General features: G+C 45.0%; 1 protein-coding gene across 2 annotated transcripts in view; it reads right to left on the reverse strand.

The window, feature by feature from the left end:
* LOC126293467 (uncharacterized) overlaps window positions 1-18,493 on the reverse strand; it is a 203,385-nt gene that overhangs the window by 142,742 nt on the left and 42,150 nt on the right. The window contains exon 1 of one of the 2 annotated variants that reach the window (XM_049986709.1): window positions 6,747-7,085. The exons of the other annotated variant lie outside the window; for it this stretch is intronic. The gene's annotated coding sequence lies outside the window, so the exon portion shown is untranslated. Of the gene's footprint in view, window positions 1-6,746; window positions 7,086-18,493 lie in introns of those variants that run through there. 2 annotated transcript variants of the gene reach the window in all.

Raw genomic sequence — 18,493 nt, forward strand, 5'->3', positions numbered from 1 at the left:
ATGGACGTGTGTCCGGAAACGCTTAATTTCCATGTTACAGCTCATTTTCGTTTCGTCAGTATGACTGTACTTCCTCGATTTACCGTCAGTTGGCCCAACTGAAGGAAGGTAATGTTGACTTCGGTGCTTGTGTTGACATGCGACTCATTGCTCTACAGTACTAGCATCGAACACATCAGTACGTAGCATCAACAGGTTGGTGTTCATCACGAACGTGATTTGGCAGTCAGTGCAATGTTTACAAATGCGGAGTTGGCAGATGCCCATTTCATGTAGGGATTAGCACGGGACAATAACCGTGGCGCGGTACGTTTGTATCGAGACAGATTTCCAGAACGGAGGTGTCCCGACAGGAAGACGTTCGAAGCAATTGATCGGCCTCTTATGGAGCACGGAACATGACTCGCGACTGGGGAAGACCTAGAACGACGAGGAAACCTGCAATGGAGGAGGCAATTCTTCGTGCATTTAACGATAACACTAATGTCAGCGTCCACGTCACTGTATGGAGAATGCTACGGGAGAACCAGTTGTTTCCGTACCATGTACAGCGTGTGCAGGCACTATCAGCAGCTGATTGGCCTCCACGGGTACACTTCTGCAAATGGTTCATCCAACAATGTGTCAATCCTCGTTTCAGTGCAAATGTTCTCTTTACGGTTGAGGCTTCATTCCAACGTGATCAAATTGTAAATTTTCACAATCAACATGTGTGGGCTGACGAGAATAAGCACGCAATTGTGCAATCACGTCATGAACACAGATTTTCTGTGAACGTTTGGGCAGGCATTGTTGGTGATGTCTTGATTGGCCTCCGTGTTCTTCCACCTACGCTCAATGGAGCACGTTGTCATGATTTCATGCGGGATACTCTACCTGTGCTGCTAGAACATGTGCCTTTACAAGTACGACACTACATGTGGTTCATGCACGATGGAGCTCCTGCACATTTCAGTCGAAGTGTTTGTACGCTTCTCAACAACAGGTTCGGTGACCGATGGATTGGTAGAGGTGGACCAATTCCATGGCCTCCACGCTCTCCTGAACTCAACCCTCTTGACTTTCATTTATGGGGGCATTTGAAAGCTCTTGTCTACGCAACCCCGGTACCAAATGTAGAGACTCTTCGTGCTCGTATTGTGGACGGCTGTGATACAATACGCCATTCTCCAGGGTTTCATCAGCGCATCAGGGATTCCATGTGATGGAGGACATTTTTGAACATTTCCTGTAACAAAGTGTTTGAAGTCACGCTGGTACGTTCTGTTCCTGTGTGTTCCATTCCATCATTAACGTCATTTGAAGAGAAGTAATAAAATGAGCTGTAACATGGAAAGTAAACGTTTCCGGACACATGTCCACATAACATCTCTTCTTTCTTTGTGTGTGAGGAATGTTTCCTGAAAATTTGGCCGTACCTTTTTTTTACACCCTGTAGATCTAAAATAAGGTGTTCCAAAACATCCCAGAGGTGTTCTGTATGGTTCAGGTCAGGACTCTGTGCAGGCCAGTCCATTACAGGGATGTTATTGTCGTGTAACCACTCCGCCAAAGGCCGTGCATTATCAACAGGTGCTCGACCGAGTTGATAGATGCAGTAGCCATCCCCGAATTGCTCTCCAACAGTGAGAACAAGGAGGTACTTAAATCATCAATCTAGGCCTGTGGTGAAATAGTGCTATGCAAAACAACAAGGGGTTCATGCCCCCTCCACGAATAACACGATCACACCATAAGACCACCGCCTCCGAATTTTGCTGTTGGTGCTACACACGCTGGGAGATAACGGTCACCTGGCATTCGCCATACCCACACCCTGCCATCGGATCGCCTCATCGTGTACCGTGATTCGTCGCTCCACACAACGTTTTCCACTGTTCAATCGTCCAATGTGTGGTGTGCGTACTGTAAGACCTTTGGTACACACACCATCAGATTATTCGACTTGTCGCTCTAGCGAAGTAGGCGAGTGTCAGCAATATGTCTCGTGGTCGTATCATGGCGTGTTTATCTTTTGCCTTTAGGTCAGACGATAGAAATGCCACTTGCACGCTTAGAGTAGCAGATTGATGGTGACCAACTTTAAACAGAACTTGATTAATTTTCAAACACATTCATTAAAATAATAACAGTCATAAACCTAACTTAACTTCATTCTGGATGCTACTCGTATTTACAACTGACAATCAGAAGTTCCTTTGGTCTTGGTACGTTAATCTTATTCTCACATATCTCTGATGCTTGACAAAGTGTCTATACATTTATCTTCATGGCTATGTATAGGAATATGATAATCTTATTAGGCGCAGACTGAATCTTGACTACAGACTAATGCAGACTGACTAATGGGAGGTCTATACACTCGTTATAATACCTTTCGCGTTCAGGTATCACTGCACGAGTGTGAATCTACGTTAGCCGCAATCTCATTGGCTGCGTTGCATATTAATACGCGGATCGGCGGAAACAGAATTTGCTCCTTCTCTAAGGCAGCGCCATCTCGTAGTGCGGAGACGGACGAGTGCTGCGCTTGCGCTGTTGTGCTTACCGGGGCGCGCTCTAGTGGGAAAGTTGTGTACGCGCTGACTACTTGGAACTATGTACACAACACAATGTTTACGCTTCTTACTTCAAGCGAGGCGTCGTATGGCATTTTGCGGCGTGATGTGTGGCTGATGAGCAGCCGCTCGGCCATGAAATGCAAGTTTTCTTACCTCCCGCCTAACTGTCAGAGTACGTGCAGTGGATCCTGATGCAGTTTGGAATTCCTGTGTGATGTTCTGGATAGATGTCTGCCTATCTACACATTACGACATATTTAACTGTCGGCGGTCCCTGTCAGTCAACAGACGAGGTACGCTTTTGAAGTGTACGTGTCCCTTCACGTTTCCACTTCACTATCAGATCGGTAACAGTGCTCCTAGGGATGTTTAGGTGTGTGGAAATCTTGCTTACAGACGTATGACACAAGAGACACCCAATCACCTGACCACGTTTGAAGTCCGTGAGTTCTGTGCAGCGCCCCACGCTGCTCTCTCACGTTGTATAATGGCTGCTGAGGTGGTTGATGTGGAGCACCTGACAGTAGGTGTCAGCACAATGCACCTAATATGAAAAACGTACGTTGTTTGGAGTGTCCAGTTAGTTTTGATGACATAGTGTATATTGGACAGACAGTGCGAACCTTCGAAGATCGTTGTCGAGAACAGCAAAGGCACTCGCGGCTGATGTATCCTAACAAGCCGTCGGTCGCAGAGCATTTTTTGTCCGAAAAAGACGAGATGGGTTACGAACGTACCGAGATGTTGGTCCAGACTTATAAATACTGGATCTGCGTCCTGAGAGAGGGCATCGAAATTCGCCTGAGCGATGAACTCATCAACCGAGGCTGCTGTTATAATCTTAGCAAGGAAGGGGAATCAGCAGTGAGTATAATTAACAGTAGAAATACCGGGCTTCTCCATACCCGTAGCAATACCCTGCGAGTCATTTCTGACCCACAGTAGAAAACCATTGTTTTATTCGTATTTGGATGGTGTTTCGACTTTGTTCGTGTTGACAGTACGTCTGTAAAATGTACAGTCCACTTCCAACGCAAATTTTCAGAAGTAAACATTTTTTTTTTTAATTTCCAATTTTACGGAAGAAATTCTACAGTCTTTCATCAATCGTTGTTAAAACAAGTAAGTAAAACAATGTTACTATGTCTTTCTTTGTGGAAAAATTGAAACAGATTCAAAACATATTGCTTGTGTGAATATTAATAAAACTTTTACAGTGCACAGCTCGTGGTCGTGCGGTAGCGTTCTCGCTTTCCGCGCCCGGGTTCCCAGGTTCGATTCCCGGCGGGGTCAGGGATTTTCTCTGCCTCGTGATGACTGGGTGTTGCGTGATGTACTTAGGTTAGTTAGGTTTAAGTAGTTCTAAGTTGTAGGGGACTGATGACCATAGATGTTAAGTCCCATAGTACTCAGAGCGATTTGAGTACTTTTACTTTTATAGAAAAATAAAGTGAAAGATTCTAAAATGCAGTAGGTGACTAAAATGCTGTGCGTGTTTTCTTACTCCTTGCAGTCAAGGAACTAAAAGATAAAAACAAGTAACTTCACCCTATAAATATTTGAAAATATTTAAGAACAATGACTTGACAGAACAGCGTAAGCTGGGATACAGACATTCGACAAGAGTTTTTGCTCGGCAGCTTTTGCACACATACTTGTTGCCCTTGAAGAATACGCTTGATGTTTTCCCCCCTTTGTTGTTTGTAGGAAACCTGAATTTGGCAAGACCTTCTGCTTCCATACTGGCAAGTGGCGGTGTCGAGTGCCTGAAAGGGAGATTGACTTCTCTCGACAGTTTGTAAGACGCAGCAAGCTCATCTGCAACTCTGAGGATAATGTCCCGACATTAGAGGTAAGTAACATGAAAATTGTGTGAGCGTTGATCATGGCAAGGTCAGGAATATTGTAAAAGACACGCACAGGCCATAGATGGGTGCAAGCTAACACACTGTAGTGTCTGGCCATTTAGCCAACTACACTCCTGGAAATTGAAATAAGAACACCGTGAATTCATTGTCCCAGGAAGGGGAAACTTTATTGACACATTCCTGGGGTCAGATACATCACATGATCACACTGACAGAACCACAGGCACATAGACACAGGCAACAGAGCATGCACAATGTCGGCACTAACACAGTGTATATCCACCTTTCGCAGCAATGCAGGCTGCTATTCTCCCATGGAGACGATCGTGGAGATGCTGGATGTAGTCCTGTGGAACGGCTTGCCATGCTATTTCCATCTGGCGCCTCAGTTGGACCAGCGTTCGAGCTGGACGTGCAGACCGCGTGAGACGACGCTTCATCCAGTCCCAAACATGCTCAATGGGGGACAGATCCGGAGATCTTGCTGGCCAGGGTAGTTCACTTACACCTTCTAGAGCACGTTGGGTGGCACGGGATACATGCGGACGTGCATTGTCCTGTTGGAACAGCAAGTTCCCTTGCCGGTCTAGGAATGGTAGAACGATGGGTTCGATGATGGTTTGGATGTACCGTGCACTATTCAGTGTCCCATCGACGATCACCAGAGGTGTACGGCCAGTGTAGGAGATCGCTCCGCACACCATGATGCCGGGTGTTGGCCCTGTGTGCCTCGGTCGTATGCAGTCGTGATTGTGGCGCTCACCTGCACGGCGCCAAACACGCATAAGACCATCATTGGCACCAAGGCAGAAGCGACTCTCATCGCTGAAGACGACACGTCTCCATTCGTCCCTCCATTCACGCCTGTCGCGACACCACTGAAGGCGGGCTGCACGATGTTGGGGCGTGAGCGGAAGACGGCCTAACGGTGTGCGGGACCGTAGCCCAGGTTCATGGAGACGGTTGCGAATGCTCCTCGCCGAAACCCCAGGAGCAACAGTGTCCCTAATTTACTGGAAAGTGGCAGTGCGGTCCTCTACAGCACTGCGTAGGATCCTACGGTCTTGGCGTGCATCCGTGCGTCGCTGCGGTCCGGTCCCAGGTCGACGGGCACGTGCACCTTCTGCCGACCACTGGCGACAACATCGATGTACTGTGGAGACCTCACGCCCCACGTGTTGAGCAATTCGGCGGTACGTCCTCCCGGCCACCCGCATGCCCACTATACGCCCTTGCTCAAAGTCCGTCAACTGCACATACGGTTCACGTCCACGCTGTCGCGGCATGCTACCAGTGTTAAAGACTGCGATGGAGCTCCGTATGCCACGGCAAACTGGCTGACACTGACGGCGGCGGTGCACAAATGCTGCACAGCTAGCGCCATTCGACGGCCAACACCGCGGTTCCTGGTGTGTCCGCTGTTCCGTGCGTGTGATCATTGCTTGTACAGCCCTCTCGCAGTGTCCGGAGCAAGTATGGTGGGTCTGACCCACCGGTGTCAATGTGTTCTTTTATCCATTTCCAGGGGTGTATATTTACTATTTACAAACACCAAAACTGGCAATCAGTGAACTGGCTCTTTACGCTGTTGGTACAGCGGTATATAAAGGCAGTAGAAACCTTAACTTCACAGTGAGGATACTGTAAGATTATCTGGACGAAACAATAAGCTGGTGTAACACATGGAAAATTAACATAAACCCAGCAAAAGCAGTAGTGATACGTTCACCAGAAAGTTAACTCCTCCAAACTGGCAGATTTCGTTTGCAGGCAGAGACATCGACTGAAGCGACTCGGCAACCTACCTAGCATTAGAGTTACATAGAGAGCTGACATTTGGGAAACAAATAAAAATGGCTTGTAACATAGGCAGTACAGAATTTAATTACCCGCATCGGCGCCTCAAGGGTGGGGGGCTGACAGTAGAAATGAAGCTGTGACTGTTCAGAGCTGTTATCCTCACTACTATATTATATGGAGAAAAAGTTTGGCCAATAGCGGCAGACACCCATCTGCACAACCATCAGACTCTCCAAAACAGTATCCTCTGTACCACAGCAGGTGCCGCTAGATATACACAAACATCAAAGAATTATTAGGCCATCCATCCACATTCACCTACATAAAAAAAAAGTCGGTAACATTATATGAAGAGACTTAAACTTCCCCCCACCACCTAACTCACCAGCTAGGCGCACAATATCCCAAGGCTTCAAATAACAGAGCAGTATCCACAATAACCAGACAGTTTAGGGGATAACAGATACAGACATACAGCCATGCATACAAACAATCACTTCGACAAATAAAAGCTAACCTCAGTAACTGCTTTAGCCATGCTAGAAGTCAGATGGCGAACCCCTGTGGTGCTTCAAATGCAAATACATATAGATAGCAGATAGGTGGAGGTCAGATCGTCAGCGCACCTGTCGATGACGACATCTCTGATCGCCCAAATATTGTGCCCAATGGGCACTATGAACTGGCACGACACCCGTGGACTATTTGGTCAATGTCTGTCTCTCTTCAAGAATATGGATTTGGTGACTAAGAATTTTTAGCATATTGCAGCCCTGTCAGCACCTGTGATAGACTAATATTTTGAAGAATCAGCCTGAGTTGCGCAAATTTTCTGGTCTTTACCTGGTTTCGGCTAAATTAATCTAGCCTTCTTCAGTAGCATAAAATTAGTATAACATGCTAGAGTAAGGCACAGTCAACATTAAAATTGAAAGCTATAGTACCGTGGTACCATGTCGAATTGAAACTACTTAACTGAAGTGCAGCCCCAGTATCTCTTCACCACACGGTCGGTAGTTGCTGCTTGCTCGTTCCTGGCAGTGAGGTAAGTCTCTGTTACGTGCGGCAATCATGTTAGTACGCTCAGGGAGGCTGTGGACAGGGTTCTGCAGGGGTCGATTCTGGGCCCCATACTATAAGTCTGCTGAACGTAGTTGCCGCTGCCAACCAACCGAGTGGTGAACAATGCTGGGGGTGGACTTCAGTTAAGTAGTTTTAATTGGGCATGGTACCACGGTACTGTAGGTTTCAATTCTAATGCTGACTATGCCCTACTGTGGCATGTTATAGTAATTTTATGCTTCTGAATAAGGCTAGATTAATTTAGTCGAAATCTGGTAAAGATCAGAAAATTTGCTCAAGTTAGGGTTTGGTGACCCCTGAAATTGCCCGTCGGGGCAGACACCCCGGTTTGCAATTCCTCATGCTAACCCAGCACCCCCCTCCCCGCCCCCCCACACCGATCCAGGCCTGGAGGAGTGGAGAGTGGGCAAGAGAGGCTAATATTGGTTCAGAGCCCGGGAACCCCCACCTCGCACTCAGCTCTGGCCACTGGCTGAGTGTCTGTACACATGTAGATGCGCTGGCTCCGGTCTCCCAAGTTCGTGCGGCGGGCTCTACTTCCCTCCCTGCCAGCACTCTGCTCCTTTGTTTTCCATCCCGCCGTCTGCGGTGTCCGTCGGCGGCTCCAGCTCTGCGTGACGGACGGCCGGCAGGCCGCGTTGTTTGCGCCGCTGTTTTCCGGCGCCGCTGTGTAAACAAGTGCGTGGGAGCGCGGCCAGATGCCGGTGTCTGCTAGCGCCCGGACAGCGGAGATGTGGAGGAAGAGGAGGCGTCCATCACGTCCGCACACCAGCAAGTGCGGCGCCTTAGATTAGACGAGCAGCGCTGGTAGCCGCCCGGTCTTAGGCGCATTGCCACGGTTCGCTCGTCTTCCCCCGTCGGAGGTTCGAGGCCTCCCTCGAGCATGGCTCAGTGTGTTGTCCTTAGCGTAAGGTAGTTTAAGTTAGATTGAGTAGTGTGTGACAGCGCACACACACACACACACACACACGCACACACACACACACACACACACACACACACACACTACCGTCCTAACAGCTTGCTCTCAATTTTTCCACAAGATACTGATTACATCTACATCTACATCTACATGACTACTCTGCAATTCACATTTAAGTGCTTGGCAGAGGGTTCATCGAACCACAATCACACTATCTCTCTACTATTCCACTCCCGAACAGCGAGCGGGAAAAACGAACACCTAAACCTTTCTGTTCGACCTCTGATTTCTCTTATTTTATTTTGATGATCATTCCTACCTATGTAGGTTGGGCTCAACAAAATATTTTCGCATTCGGAAGAGAAAGTTGGTGACTGAAATTTCGTAAAAAGGTCTCGCCGCGACGAAAAACGTCTATGCTGTAATGACTTCCATCCCAACTCGTGTATCATATCTGCCACACTCTCTCCCCTATAACGCGATAATACAAAATGAGCTGCCCTTCTTTGCACCCTCTCGATGTCCTCCGTCAATCCCACCTGGTAAGGATCCCACACCGCGCAGCAATATTCTAACAGAGGACGAACGAGTGTAGTGTAAGCTGTCTCTTTAGTGGACTTGTTGCATCTTCTAAGTGTCCTGCCAATGAAATGCAACCTTTGGCTCGCCTTCCCGACAATATTATCTATGTGGTCCTTCCAACTGAAGTTGATCGTAATTTTAACACCCAGGTACTTAGTTGAATTGACAGCCTTGAGAATTGTACTATTTATCGAGTAATCAGATTTCTTTTGGAACTCATGTGGATCATCTCACACTTTTCGTTATTTAGCGTCAACTGCCACCTGACACACCATAGAGCAATCTTTTCTAAATCGCTTTGCAGCTGATACTGGTCTTCGGATGACCTTACTAGACGGTAAATTACAGCATCATCTGCGAACAGTCTAAGAGAACTGCTCAGATTGTCACCCAGGTCATTTATATAGATCAGGAACAGTAGAGGTCCCAGGACGCTTCCCTGGGGAACACCTGATATCACTTCAGTTTTACTCGATGATTTGCCGTCTATTACTACGAACTGCGACCTTCCTGACAGGAAATCACGAATCCAGTCGCACAACTGAGACGATACCCCATAGCTCCGCAGCTTGATTAGAAGTCGCTTGTGAGGAACGGTGTCAAAAGCTTTCCGGAAATCTAGAAATACGGAATTGAGATCCTCTGTCGATAGCGGCCATTACTTCGTGCGAATATAGAGCTAGCTGCGTTGCACAAGAGCGATGTTTTCTGAAGCCATGCTGATTACGTGTCAATAGATCGTTCCCTTCGAGGTGATTCATAATGTTTGAATACAGTATATGCTCCAAAACCCTACTGCAAACCGACGTCAATGATATAGGTCTGTAGTTAAATGGATTACTCCTACTACCCTTCTTGAACACTGGTACGACCTGCGCAATTTTACAATCTGTAGGTACAGATCTATCGGTGAGCGAGCGGTTGTATATGAGTGCTAAGTAGGGAGCTATAGTATCAGCGTAATCTGAAAGGAACCTAATCGGTATACAATCTGGACCTGAAGACTTACCCGTATCAAGCGATTTGAGTTGCTTCGCAACCCCTAAGGTATCTACTTCTAAGAAACTCATGCTAGCAGATGTCCTCTTTTTTTAAAAAAAATCAATTGGCTATTATTTAGAGTCCATACTTAAGGATTCACAATCACTATTGTTGTGGGGATTGAGCGCTAAAGAGTTTCTTCCTCTCCAGCTGCGCTGCGCTGCGCTTGACTTCAAGTATTTTTTGAATCACTTTTACATTTACTGTATTTACGTACAGTACTGACCTAAAATCAGGCACAAATTAGTTTATAAATATCAGTGATGCACGCATAACATTACAGACAGTTTAAAATGCGTGCTGCTTCCGTGCATTCCCGCACAGCTGGTGTGAACAGGATCGCAAGCGTGTGCTGACTTTTGCAGGGCCCCAACTGGTGCCCGTATAACTTGCACAGATACTCTATCCACTGACCTGCAACTGATTTCTTTATCACTTGTAGTACGTGCGCAGACGTATGACCTGTCCATTAAAAATGCTATATGTCCCACGCTTCTCTGCGTTTCAACACGAAACGACAGGAAATGTTGAAACGTCCCCTTTGAACAATTATATAAGACTGCTCTATGTGAAACGTCTTCTTTGAACAATTATACATGACTGTGCTTAAACTGACACACAATATTTTTTAGCGCAACGCAATCTGACTTTCAATAATCCCTACAAAAGAATGGCCCTGACTAACAATAACCTATACCTTTCACAAATCACTTACCTCACAAAAAACTTCGTTACTCGAAGTACTGCAACACAGCGAGCGCGACTACTGCCAGCTAAATAAAAGATTCAAACTACTGAAGGCACTAACTACTGATAGGCATAGTTAGCAAATGAAAGATTTTAATAGAGAACAAACAATGTATTTACCTCACTAGTCATAATATATATAGCAGTTCATGACACCAATTCTTACAAATTTCAAAACTCCGCCATCTCTCTCCCCACGTCCACTACTGCTGGCGGCTCACCTCCAACTGCGCAACGCTACGCGCTGTTAGCATCCAGCTGCCGCTGCCCAACACTACAATGGCAGACAACAATGCAAACTAAACACACACTGCGCACAGCACAGCCAGTGATTTTTCATACCGAGCGCTAAGCGGCGTTACCAATAAGAAAACCTAAACAGCCTACTTACAATGTTTTTCTCATATTGTTACTTCTCACTATAACAACAAATAAAATAGTCATACAGACTGAAAGATTTTACGGCTTTCAGTCTGAGAAAGTTGCCCAGGTGCTAGATGTACTCGGGCACTCTTTATTACGGATTACGGATAAAGTCAGTTCATCCATTCAGGGAAAGAAGAATCTCGACTCATTTGCCTTTTATCAACACTGACACTAGGAAAGACTTAAGAGAGTCTTTTAATTTTAATGAATATACACTGAAGCACCGAAGTAGCTGGTACAGGCATGCGTATTCAAATACACAGATGTGTAAACAGGCAGAATACGCCGCTGCGATCGGCAACGCCTGTATAAGACAACAAGTGTCTGCCGCACTTGTTAGAGCAACTGTTTCGGGGTGGCCGAGCGGTCCTAAGGGCTTCAGTTTGGAACCGCATGACCGCTGCGGTTGCAGGTTCGAATCCTGCCTCGGGCATGGATGTGTGTGATGTCATTAGGTTGGTTAGGTTTAAGTAGTTCTAAGTTCTAGGGGACTGATGACCTCAGGTGTTGAGTCCCATAGTGCTCAGAGCCATTTGAAGCATTTGAACTGTTTCGGAAAGTACTGTATATTTCAAAGCTGAGCCATCAGAAACTGCTCAGAAAACCAACCATTCAACGAAACGTCATCGATATGAGCTTATGGAACCGAAGGCCCAGTCATGTACCTTTGGTGATTCCACCAGACAAACCATAACGGCTAAACAAGATCCGTCAACACTGACACTGTACTGTTGCTGACTGGAAACATGTTGCCTGATCAGACGAGTCTCATTTGAGATTGTATCAAGTGAATGGACGTGTATGATTTGTGCAGACAATCTTATGAATACATTGTCCCTGCATGTCAGCAGGGGACTGTTCATGCTGGTGGAGCCTCTGTGATGGTGTGGGGCATGTGCAGTTGGAGTGATATGGAACCCCCGATACGTCTAGATTCGATTCTGAAACGTGACACATACGTAAGCATCCAGTCTGATCAGCTCCATCCATTCATGTCTATTGGGCATTTCCAGCAGGACAATGCGTGACCCCACAAGTCCACAATTGCTACAGAGTGGCTTCAAGACTACTCCTCTTAGTTTAAACACCTCCACTAGGCACTAGTCTACCAAGACATAAACATTATTGAGGACTTCTGGGATGGCTTGCAACGTGCTGTTTAGAGGAGATCTCCACCCACTCGTACTGTTACTGATTTGTGGAAAGCCCTTGCAGCATTCATGTTATCAGTTCTCTCTAGCATTACTTTAGACATTAGTTGATCCATGCCACGTCATGTGGCAGCAGTTCTGCATCCCACTGGGATCCTATACGATTTTAGGCTAGTTTACCAATTCCTTTCGCTCTTAAGTGTATGACCACCTGATACTAACGCGTTTGTTTGTGGAAGGATGTTTGAAGATCTTTGCGGGAAGAAGGGAAAGATAAGCAGGGCATCTGCTGCGGTATCCAAGTATACTTAACCTAGCCTAGGAATGAGCTGAGAAGAAAGACTGGAGGTAATGCTGCGTGTCCAGGTGTTCAAGCAAGTCGCTGATTGCGTTTATCTGCTCAATATTTATCTCTGCTGAATGTGATGGCCCGCCAGATCTTAATAAAGCGAGCACCGGGCCCAAAATCCTGCCTCGGGCGTGGATGTGTGTGATGTCCTTAGGTTAGTTAGGTTTATCGTGGAACAAGGCTAAGATTATTTTGACACACAAGAAAGGAGGTATTCACAATATTAAAAACTACCGCCAATTAGCTTGCTCTCAATTTTGTACAAAGTTTTCGCAAAGATCAAGTTAAACCGAATTAGTTCCATCTTAGACTCAGAGCAGCCTATAGAACAAGCAGGATTCCGAAGCAATTTTATCACTACTGACCACATTCTGACCGTTATAAGTGATAAGCAGAGCGAATGAATACCAACTGCCTCTCTGCATTGCCTTTGTCGACTTTGAAAAGGCATTTGACTCCGTTAGCCATGTATCTGTCCTTCAAGCTTTGAGTGAGTTAGGAGTGGGAGCAGCATACATTGAAGTGCTCAGGAAAATCTACGAGAATTCTTCAATTTATGTTAAAAATCGGCAAATCAACTCAATAATTCCGCATCGTGAGGGGTGTCAAGCAAGGCGATCCCATCTCCCCAAAACTGTTCAAATGGTTCAAATGGCTCTGAGCACTATGAGACGTAACTGCTGAGGTCATTAGTCCCCTAGAAATTAGAACTACTTAAATCTAACTAACCTAAGGACATCACACGCATCCATGCCCGAGGCAGGATTCGAACCTGCGACCGTAGCGGTCGCGCGGTTCCAGACTGTAGCGCCTAAAAGCGCTCGGCCACCCCAGAACTGTTCTCTGCGTTCTCTGCTGTATTGGAAATGGGTATGTCAGAGCTGAGCTGGAAAGGTAAGGGAATTAGAATTAATGGAAGAAGGCTTACCATCTTGAGATTTACCGATGATATTGCCTTACTGGCAAAAGACTTTGCAGTGCTCCAAAACTTAGTTACAGATCTTGCATCGGAATGTCAGCTGGTTGGCTTGAACATGAATCTTTCCAAAACAAAAGTAATGTCCAACAAATGGGTTCCAGCTGGAGATGTGAAAATGAAGGACAGTCAATTAGAAGAGGTCAGTGAATATGTCTACCTTGGCCAGGTTATAAATACGAAGGCCAGAAATCTGTCGACACATCAAGCTTGGCTGGCAAGCATTTGGGAAGAATTCAACAGTATTCATATCAAAATTGTCAGTAAATTTGAAGAAAGCAGTATTTGATCGATGCATTCTTCGTGCGATGACGTAGGGCTGCGACACATGGACACTGAACTGATTTACAGAAAGGAAACTTAGGACAGCACAGAGAGCCGTGGAGAGATCAATGCTGGGCTGTACAAGAAAGGATAGGAAAAGGGCACATGACATCCAATCTGTGACGAAGGTTAATGACATCTTAGAGACAGTAGGTTCCTTGAAATGGCAGCCGGCTGGCAACGTCGCAAGAAGAAAAGACGACGGATGGACGAAGCTAGTACTGGAGTGGAGCCAAGAGAGAACTGGAGGCCTAGAGGAAGACCACCAGACAGATGGGACAAAGACATCAAGATGATCGCTGGTAACACCTGGCAGAGAACTGCCCAACACCGTCCCACTTGGAGAAGACTGCTGAAAGACTACCTGAACCCACTGCGACGGGTCAGGCTCTTATCGCGCAGTTTCCTTTCCCTGAAAGAAAATCCACCTACCTCGTTTCTTAGGTAGTTGCTGCACTCGCCTCTCCTGATAGCAGCTACTGGAAAAATTGCAGAAAAGCAGTGTTGAAGAAACTGCAATTTAATAGCCGCTCACCGGAGGCCGCGATACATGTTTGCTGAAATACAATCTATGAGCAATCTTCCTAAATAAATTGAGTTATTGGAATGGTAGTAATTGTTTACTCAAACGAGAACGCGAAGTTGGTAATTCTATTTAAGCTCTTTATTGTCTTTAAGCCTGATCATCAGCCCGCTAATCTACGTTTGAAGAAAGTTCAGTTCACAATTCTATCCACACTCAAACCCCGCCAGAATTAGCTTTCAAAGTTACGGAATTTACTTAACTGCAACACAGACGATTTTCTAACATACACGTTTGCAGTCGATGTTCAATAATAGTTCGTTTTTTAACGTTAATGCTCGCCATAAGCACTTAGTAAAAGTTTACGAAGTACCGCCACGCTTTTAATTATTAAAGTTACTCGCGTCTTTCGCGGAACGAAAAGTCACAACTCGCTCAAACTCACACTACGCGTTACTGGACTCTTCCAGTCTCAAATCGCACAGTACCGAACCGATGAAGCCGTTTTATGACTTCATTTTACACATTATTCGCGAGGACACATCAAGCATGTCTCTTCTCGATCACAGTTCCTTCGCGACTCCTCCTCCACTCGCGACTCACTCTCCTAGTCTGCTAACCGTCCTCGCATCTCATTGGCTCACACATCACACAGCCAATCAGAATTAACTCTTTGGGTGCGCCTCGCGCCAAAATCTAGCACGCACCAGTCATGACTTCTGAATCATTTACGTCATGATTTCTTGTTACACAAAATTTACTGTATAATTTAACAAACCGAAATGAAAACTAGACTTTACTTTATTTCCAGAAATTATTTAAATACTCGCGAACGTTCTGGCTGCTTGTACAATACCATACACTCTTGGACATCCGACATTCACTAAGATGGGGAACCACTGACGACTCTGTTCCCACGGTTACATCGTCTGAACACTTGCGAGTTCCAACCTAGATTTTATACACTTGCAAAGAATGGCGAATGTCCCTCTTTCATTCACTCAGGCACACTCATTCACTCTCACCTACTCATATAAAATAACTGTTCACAAAAATTCAAAACATTTATGGTTTTAACAAAGTTATAGGTGAATTTCTAAAAGTAAAATTCTCAAAATAAATACAAAAGCACGGAAGGTGATTTTGTTTCATAGTTGGATGGTCACTGAAGGTGATCTATACATAATGGTATTTATTTAGACTCGAAAATTGTAGAAATTTGCGTTTTCTGTAAGATTTTTCTAATTTCCAAAATATGCAGGTTTCAAAGCTCAAATTTGGATGACTTATTTTTATTCATAACAGAAACTAGTATATTAACTTTTAATTTCCTCAGGTTCCTCAGTTAGAAGTTATTAAAGATGAAAGTTCCACGTTATACACGCGGCTAGTTAGCGCACAGGTCTTACATTCTCACGGTACAGACATGCCATATGGTCGTGACGTCAGACGAACGGACACCGGTAATCTGCCCGCTACAGCACATATGCTAATCTGATGGCTACTTTACAGTCTGTCTACATTTCACAGTAAATATTTGATAGAAAACTGTGCGCTCGCACTAGTTGCGACGCCACACCACGACTCGAAGAGACCACATCATTTAATGACTGAATTGGCTGATTATGATGATGAAGTAGTGTGTAAGCCTCGGGAACGATGACCTCAGCATTTTGATCACATAAGAACTTACAATAATAATAATAATAATAATAATAGAAGTCCTACGAAACCTATTAGCAAGGTGCTAACACGAGAGAGAAGAAAAAAAGTTTCGAGAATTATTTGGAACACGTGCAACAATGTAGATACTTTATAGGTGAATTGGAAAACAGTAAGAGGACTCTTAGGGAACGAAAGGCTTTTCGACGAATTTCTCTGGTGAAATCTTCTCGGGTTACCGGTCGAGTCATGGCGCCGTGTTCACGCGACGTTTCGACAAGCTTCCTGCCAGTCATCTTCAGGTGAAGTTACATAAATTGTCATATGCAGACAGGAAATGTGCAAAATGTTCAAATGTGGGTGAAATCTTAGGGACCTTAACTGCTAAGGTGATCAGTCCCTAAGCTTACTCACTACTTAATCTAAATTATCCTAAGGACAAACACACACACCCATGCCCGAGGGAGGACTCAAACCTCCGCAGTCCATGACTGCAGCGCCTCAGACCGCTCGGATAACCCCGCGCGGCGAAAGTTGCAGCGTCTAGTGTTTTCCACCTTCAATGAAACTGAATTCCATGAAATTTTAAAAATGTCTTCACATACCTCATTTGGTCAACCTCTTGGTTTGCTTTCCGTTTCTTCAGTATTATAAATCACTGCAGCGTAAAATACAAATAGTGTATTACTGTTTGTAGGGAAATTGAATAATAACAACACGAATCTCGCTTATTGTGTATTTCTTCAGTATTTTAAACCATCGGGGAATATACAGGGTGGTCCATTGATAGTGACCGGGTCAAATGTTTCACGAAAAAACTACAAAGAACGAAACTCGTCTAGCTTGCAGGGGGAAACCAGATATCGCTATGGTTGGCCCGCTAGATGGCGATGCCATAGGTCAAACGGATATCAACTGCGTTTCTTAAATAGGATCCCCCATTTTTTATTACCCATTTGTGTGGTACGCAATGAAATATGAATGTTTTAGTTGGACCACTTTTTTCGCTTCGAGATAGATGGCGCTATAATAGTCACAAACGTATAATTACGTCGTATTACGCAACACTCTTCCAGTGCAGACGGTCTTTGCACTACTGGCCAACGGAATATCCACGATGGCTGCGATAAGTGGGACATCAGCGACCTTGGAGGGTTAATGTATGGTGCGGCATTATGGGAGGAAGGATAATTGGCCCCCATTTTATCGATGGCAATCTGAATGGGGCAATGTATGCTGGTTTCCTGCGTAATGTTCTACCGATGTTACTACAAGATGTTTCACTGTATGATAGAATGGCGATGTAGTTCCAACATGACGGATGTCCGGCACATAGCTCACGTGCTGTTGAAGCAGTATTGAATAGCATATTTCATGACAGGTGGTTTGGTCGTGGAAGCACCACACCGTGTCCCGCACGTTCACCGGATCTGACGTCCCCGGATTTCTTCTGTTGGGAAAGTTGAAGGATATTTGCTATCGTGATCCACCGATAACGCCTAACAACATGCGTCCTCGCATTGTCAATGCATGTACGAACATTACGGAACGCGAGCTACTGGCTGTTGAGAGAAATGTCGTTACACGTATTGCCAAATGCATTGAAGTTGACGGACATTATTTTTAGAATTAATTGCATTAATGTGGTATTTACAGTTAATCACGCTATAACAGCCTACGTTCTCAGAAATGATAAGTTCAGAAAGGTACATGTATCACTTTGGATCAACCGAAGCGTATGTTCCGACATACCTACGTTGTGTATTTTAATTTAAAAAACTTACCTGTTACCAACTGTTCGTCTAAAATTGTGAACCATATGTTTGTGACTATTAAAGCGCCATATATCACAAAGCGAAAGAAGTGGTCCTACTAAAACATTCATATTTATTTGCGTACTACACAAATAGGTAATAAAAAATGGGGTCTCCTATTTTTAAAAAACTGAATGTATGTCTGTTTGAACTATGGCAGCGACATCTAGCCGGCCAACCATAGCGCCATCTGGTTTCCCCATTCAGGCTAGACGAGTTTCGTTCTTTGTAGTTTTTACGTTTGACGCTTATTTCGTGAGATATTTTGCCAGGTCACGATCAATGGGCCACCCAGTATAGTACAGGTAAATTTGAAAACAGTAAGAGGACTATAAGAGAACGAAAGATTTTTCGCCGAAATTCACTGACGAAATCTTCTGATGTTATAGGTCGATTCATCACTTCGTGTTGTCGCAACGTTTCAAAGAGCTTCCTGCTAGAAATATTCAGGTGAAGTTTCCAATGTTTTCCGCCTTCAAAGATGTTGATTTCCATGAAAGTTCAAAAATGTCTTCACATACCTCATTTGGTCAACCACTTGCTTCGTTTTGCGTTTCTTCAGTATTATAAATCACTGTAGCGTAAATTATATGAATGGGATACTAATTATTCAATACAGTTACTGTTTCTGTCGCAGTCCATTGTAGTTCCTTCTTCATGTATG

The sequence above is a fragment of the Schistocerca gregaria genome, chromosome 10 (genome assembly GCF_023897955.1).
Source record: "Schistocerca gregaria isolate iqSchGreg1 chromosome 10, iqSchGreg1.2, whole genome shotgun sequence".
Classification (NCBI taxonomy): Eukaryota; Metazoa; Arthropoda; class Insecta; order Orthoptera; family Acrididae; genus Schistocerca; species Schistocerca gregaria.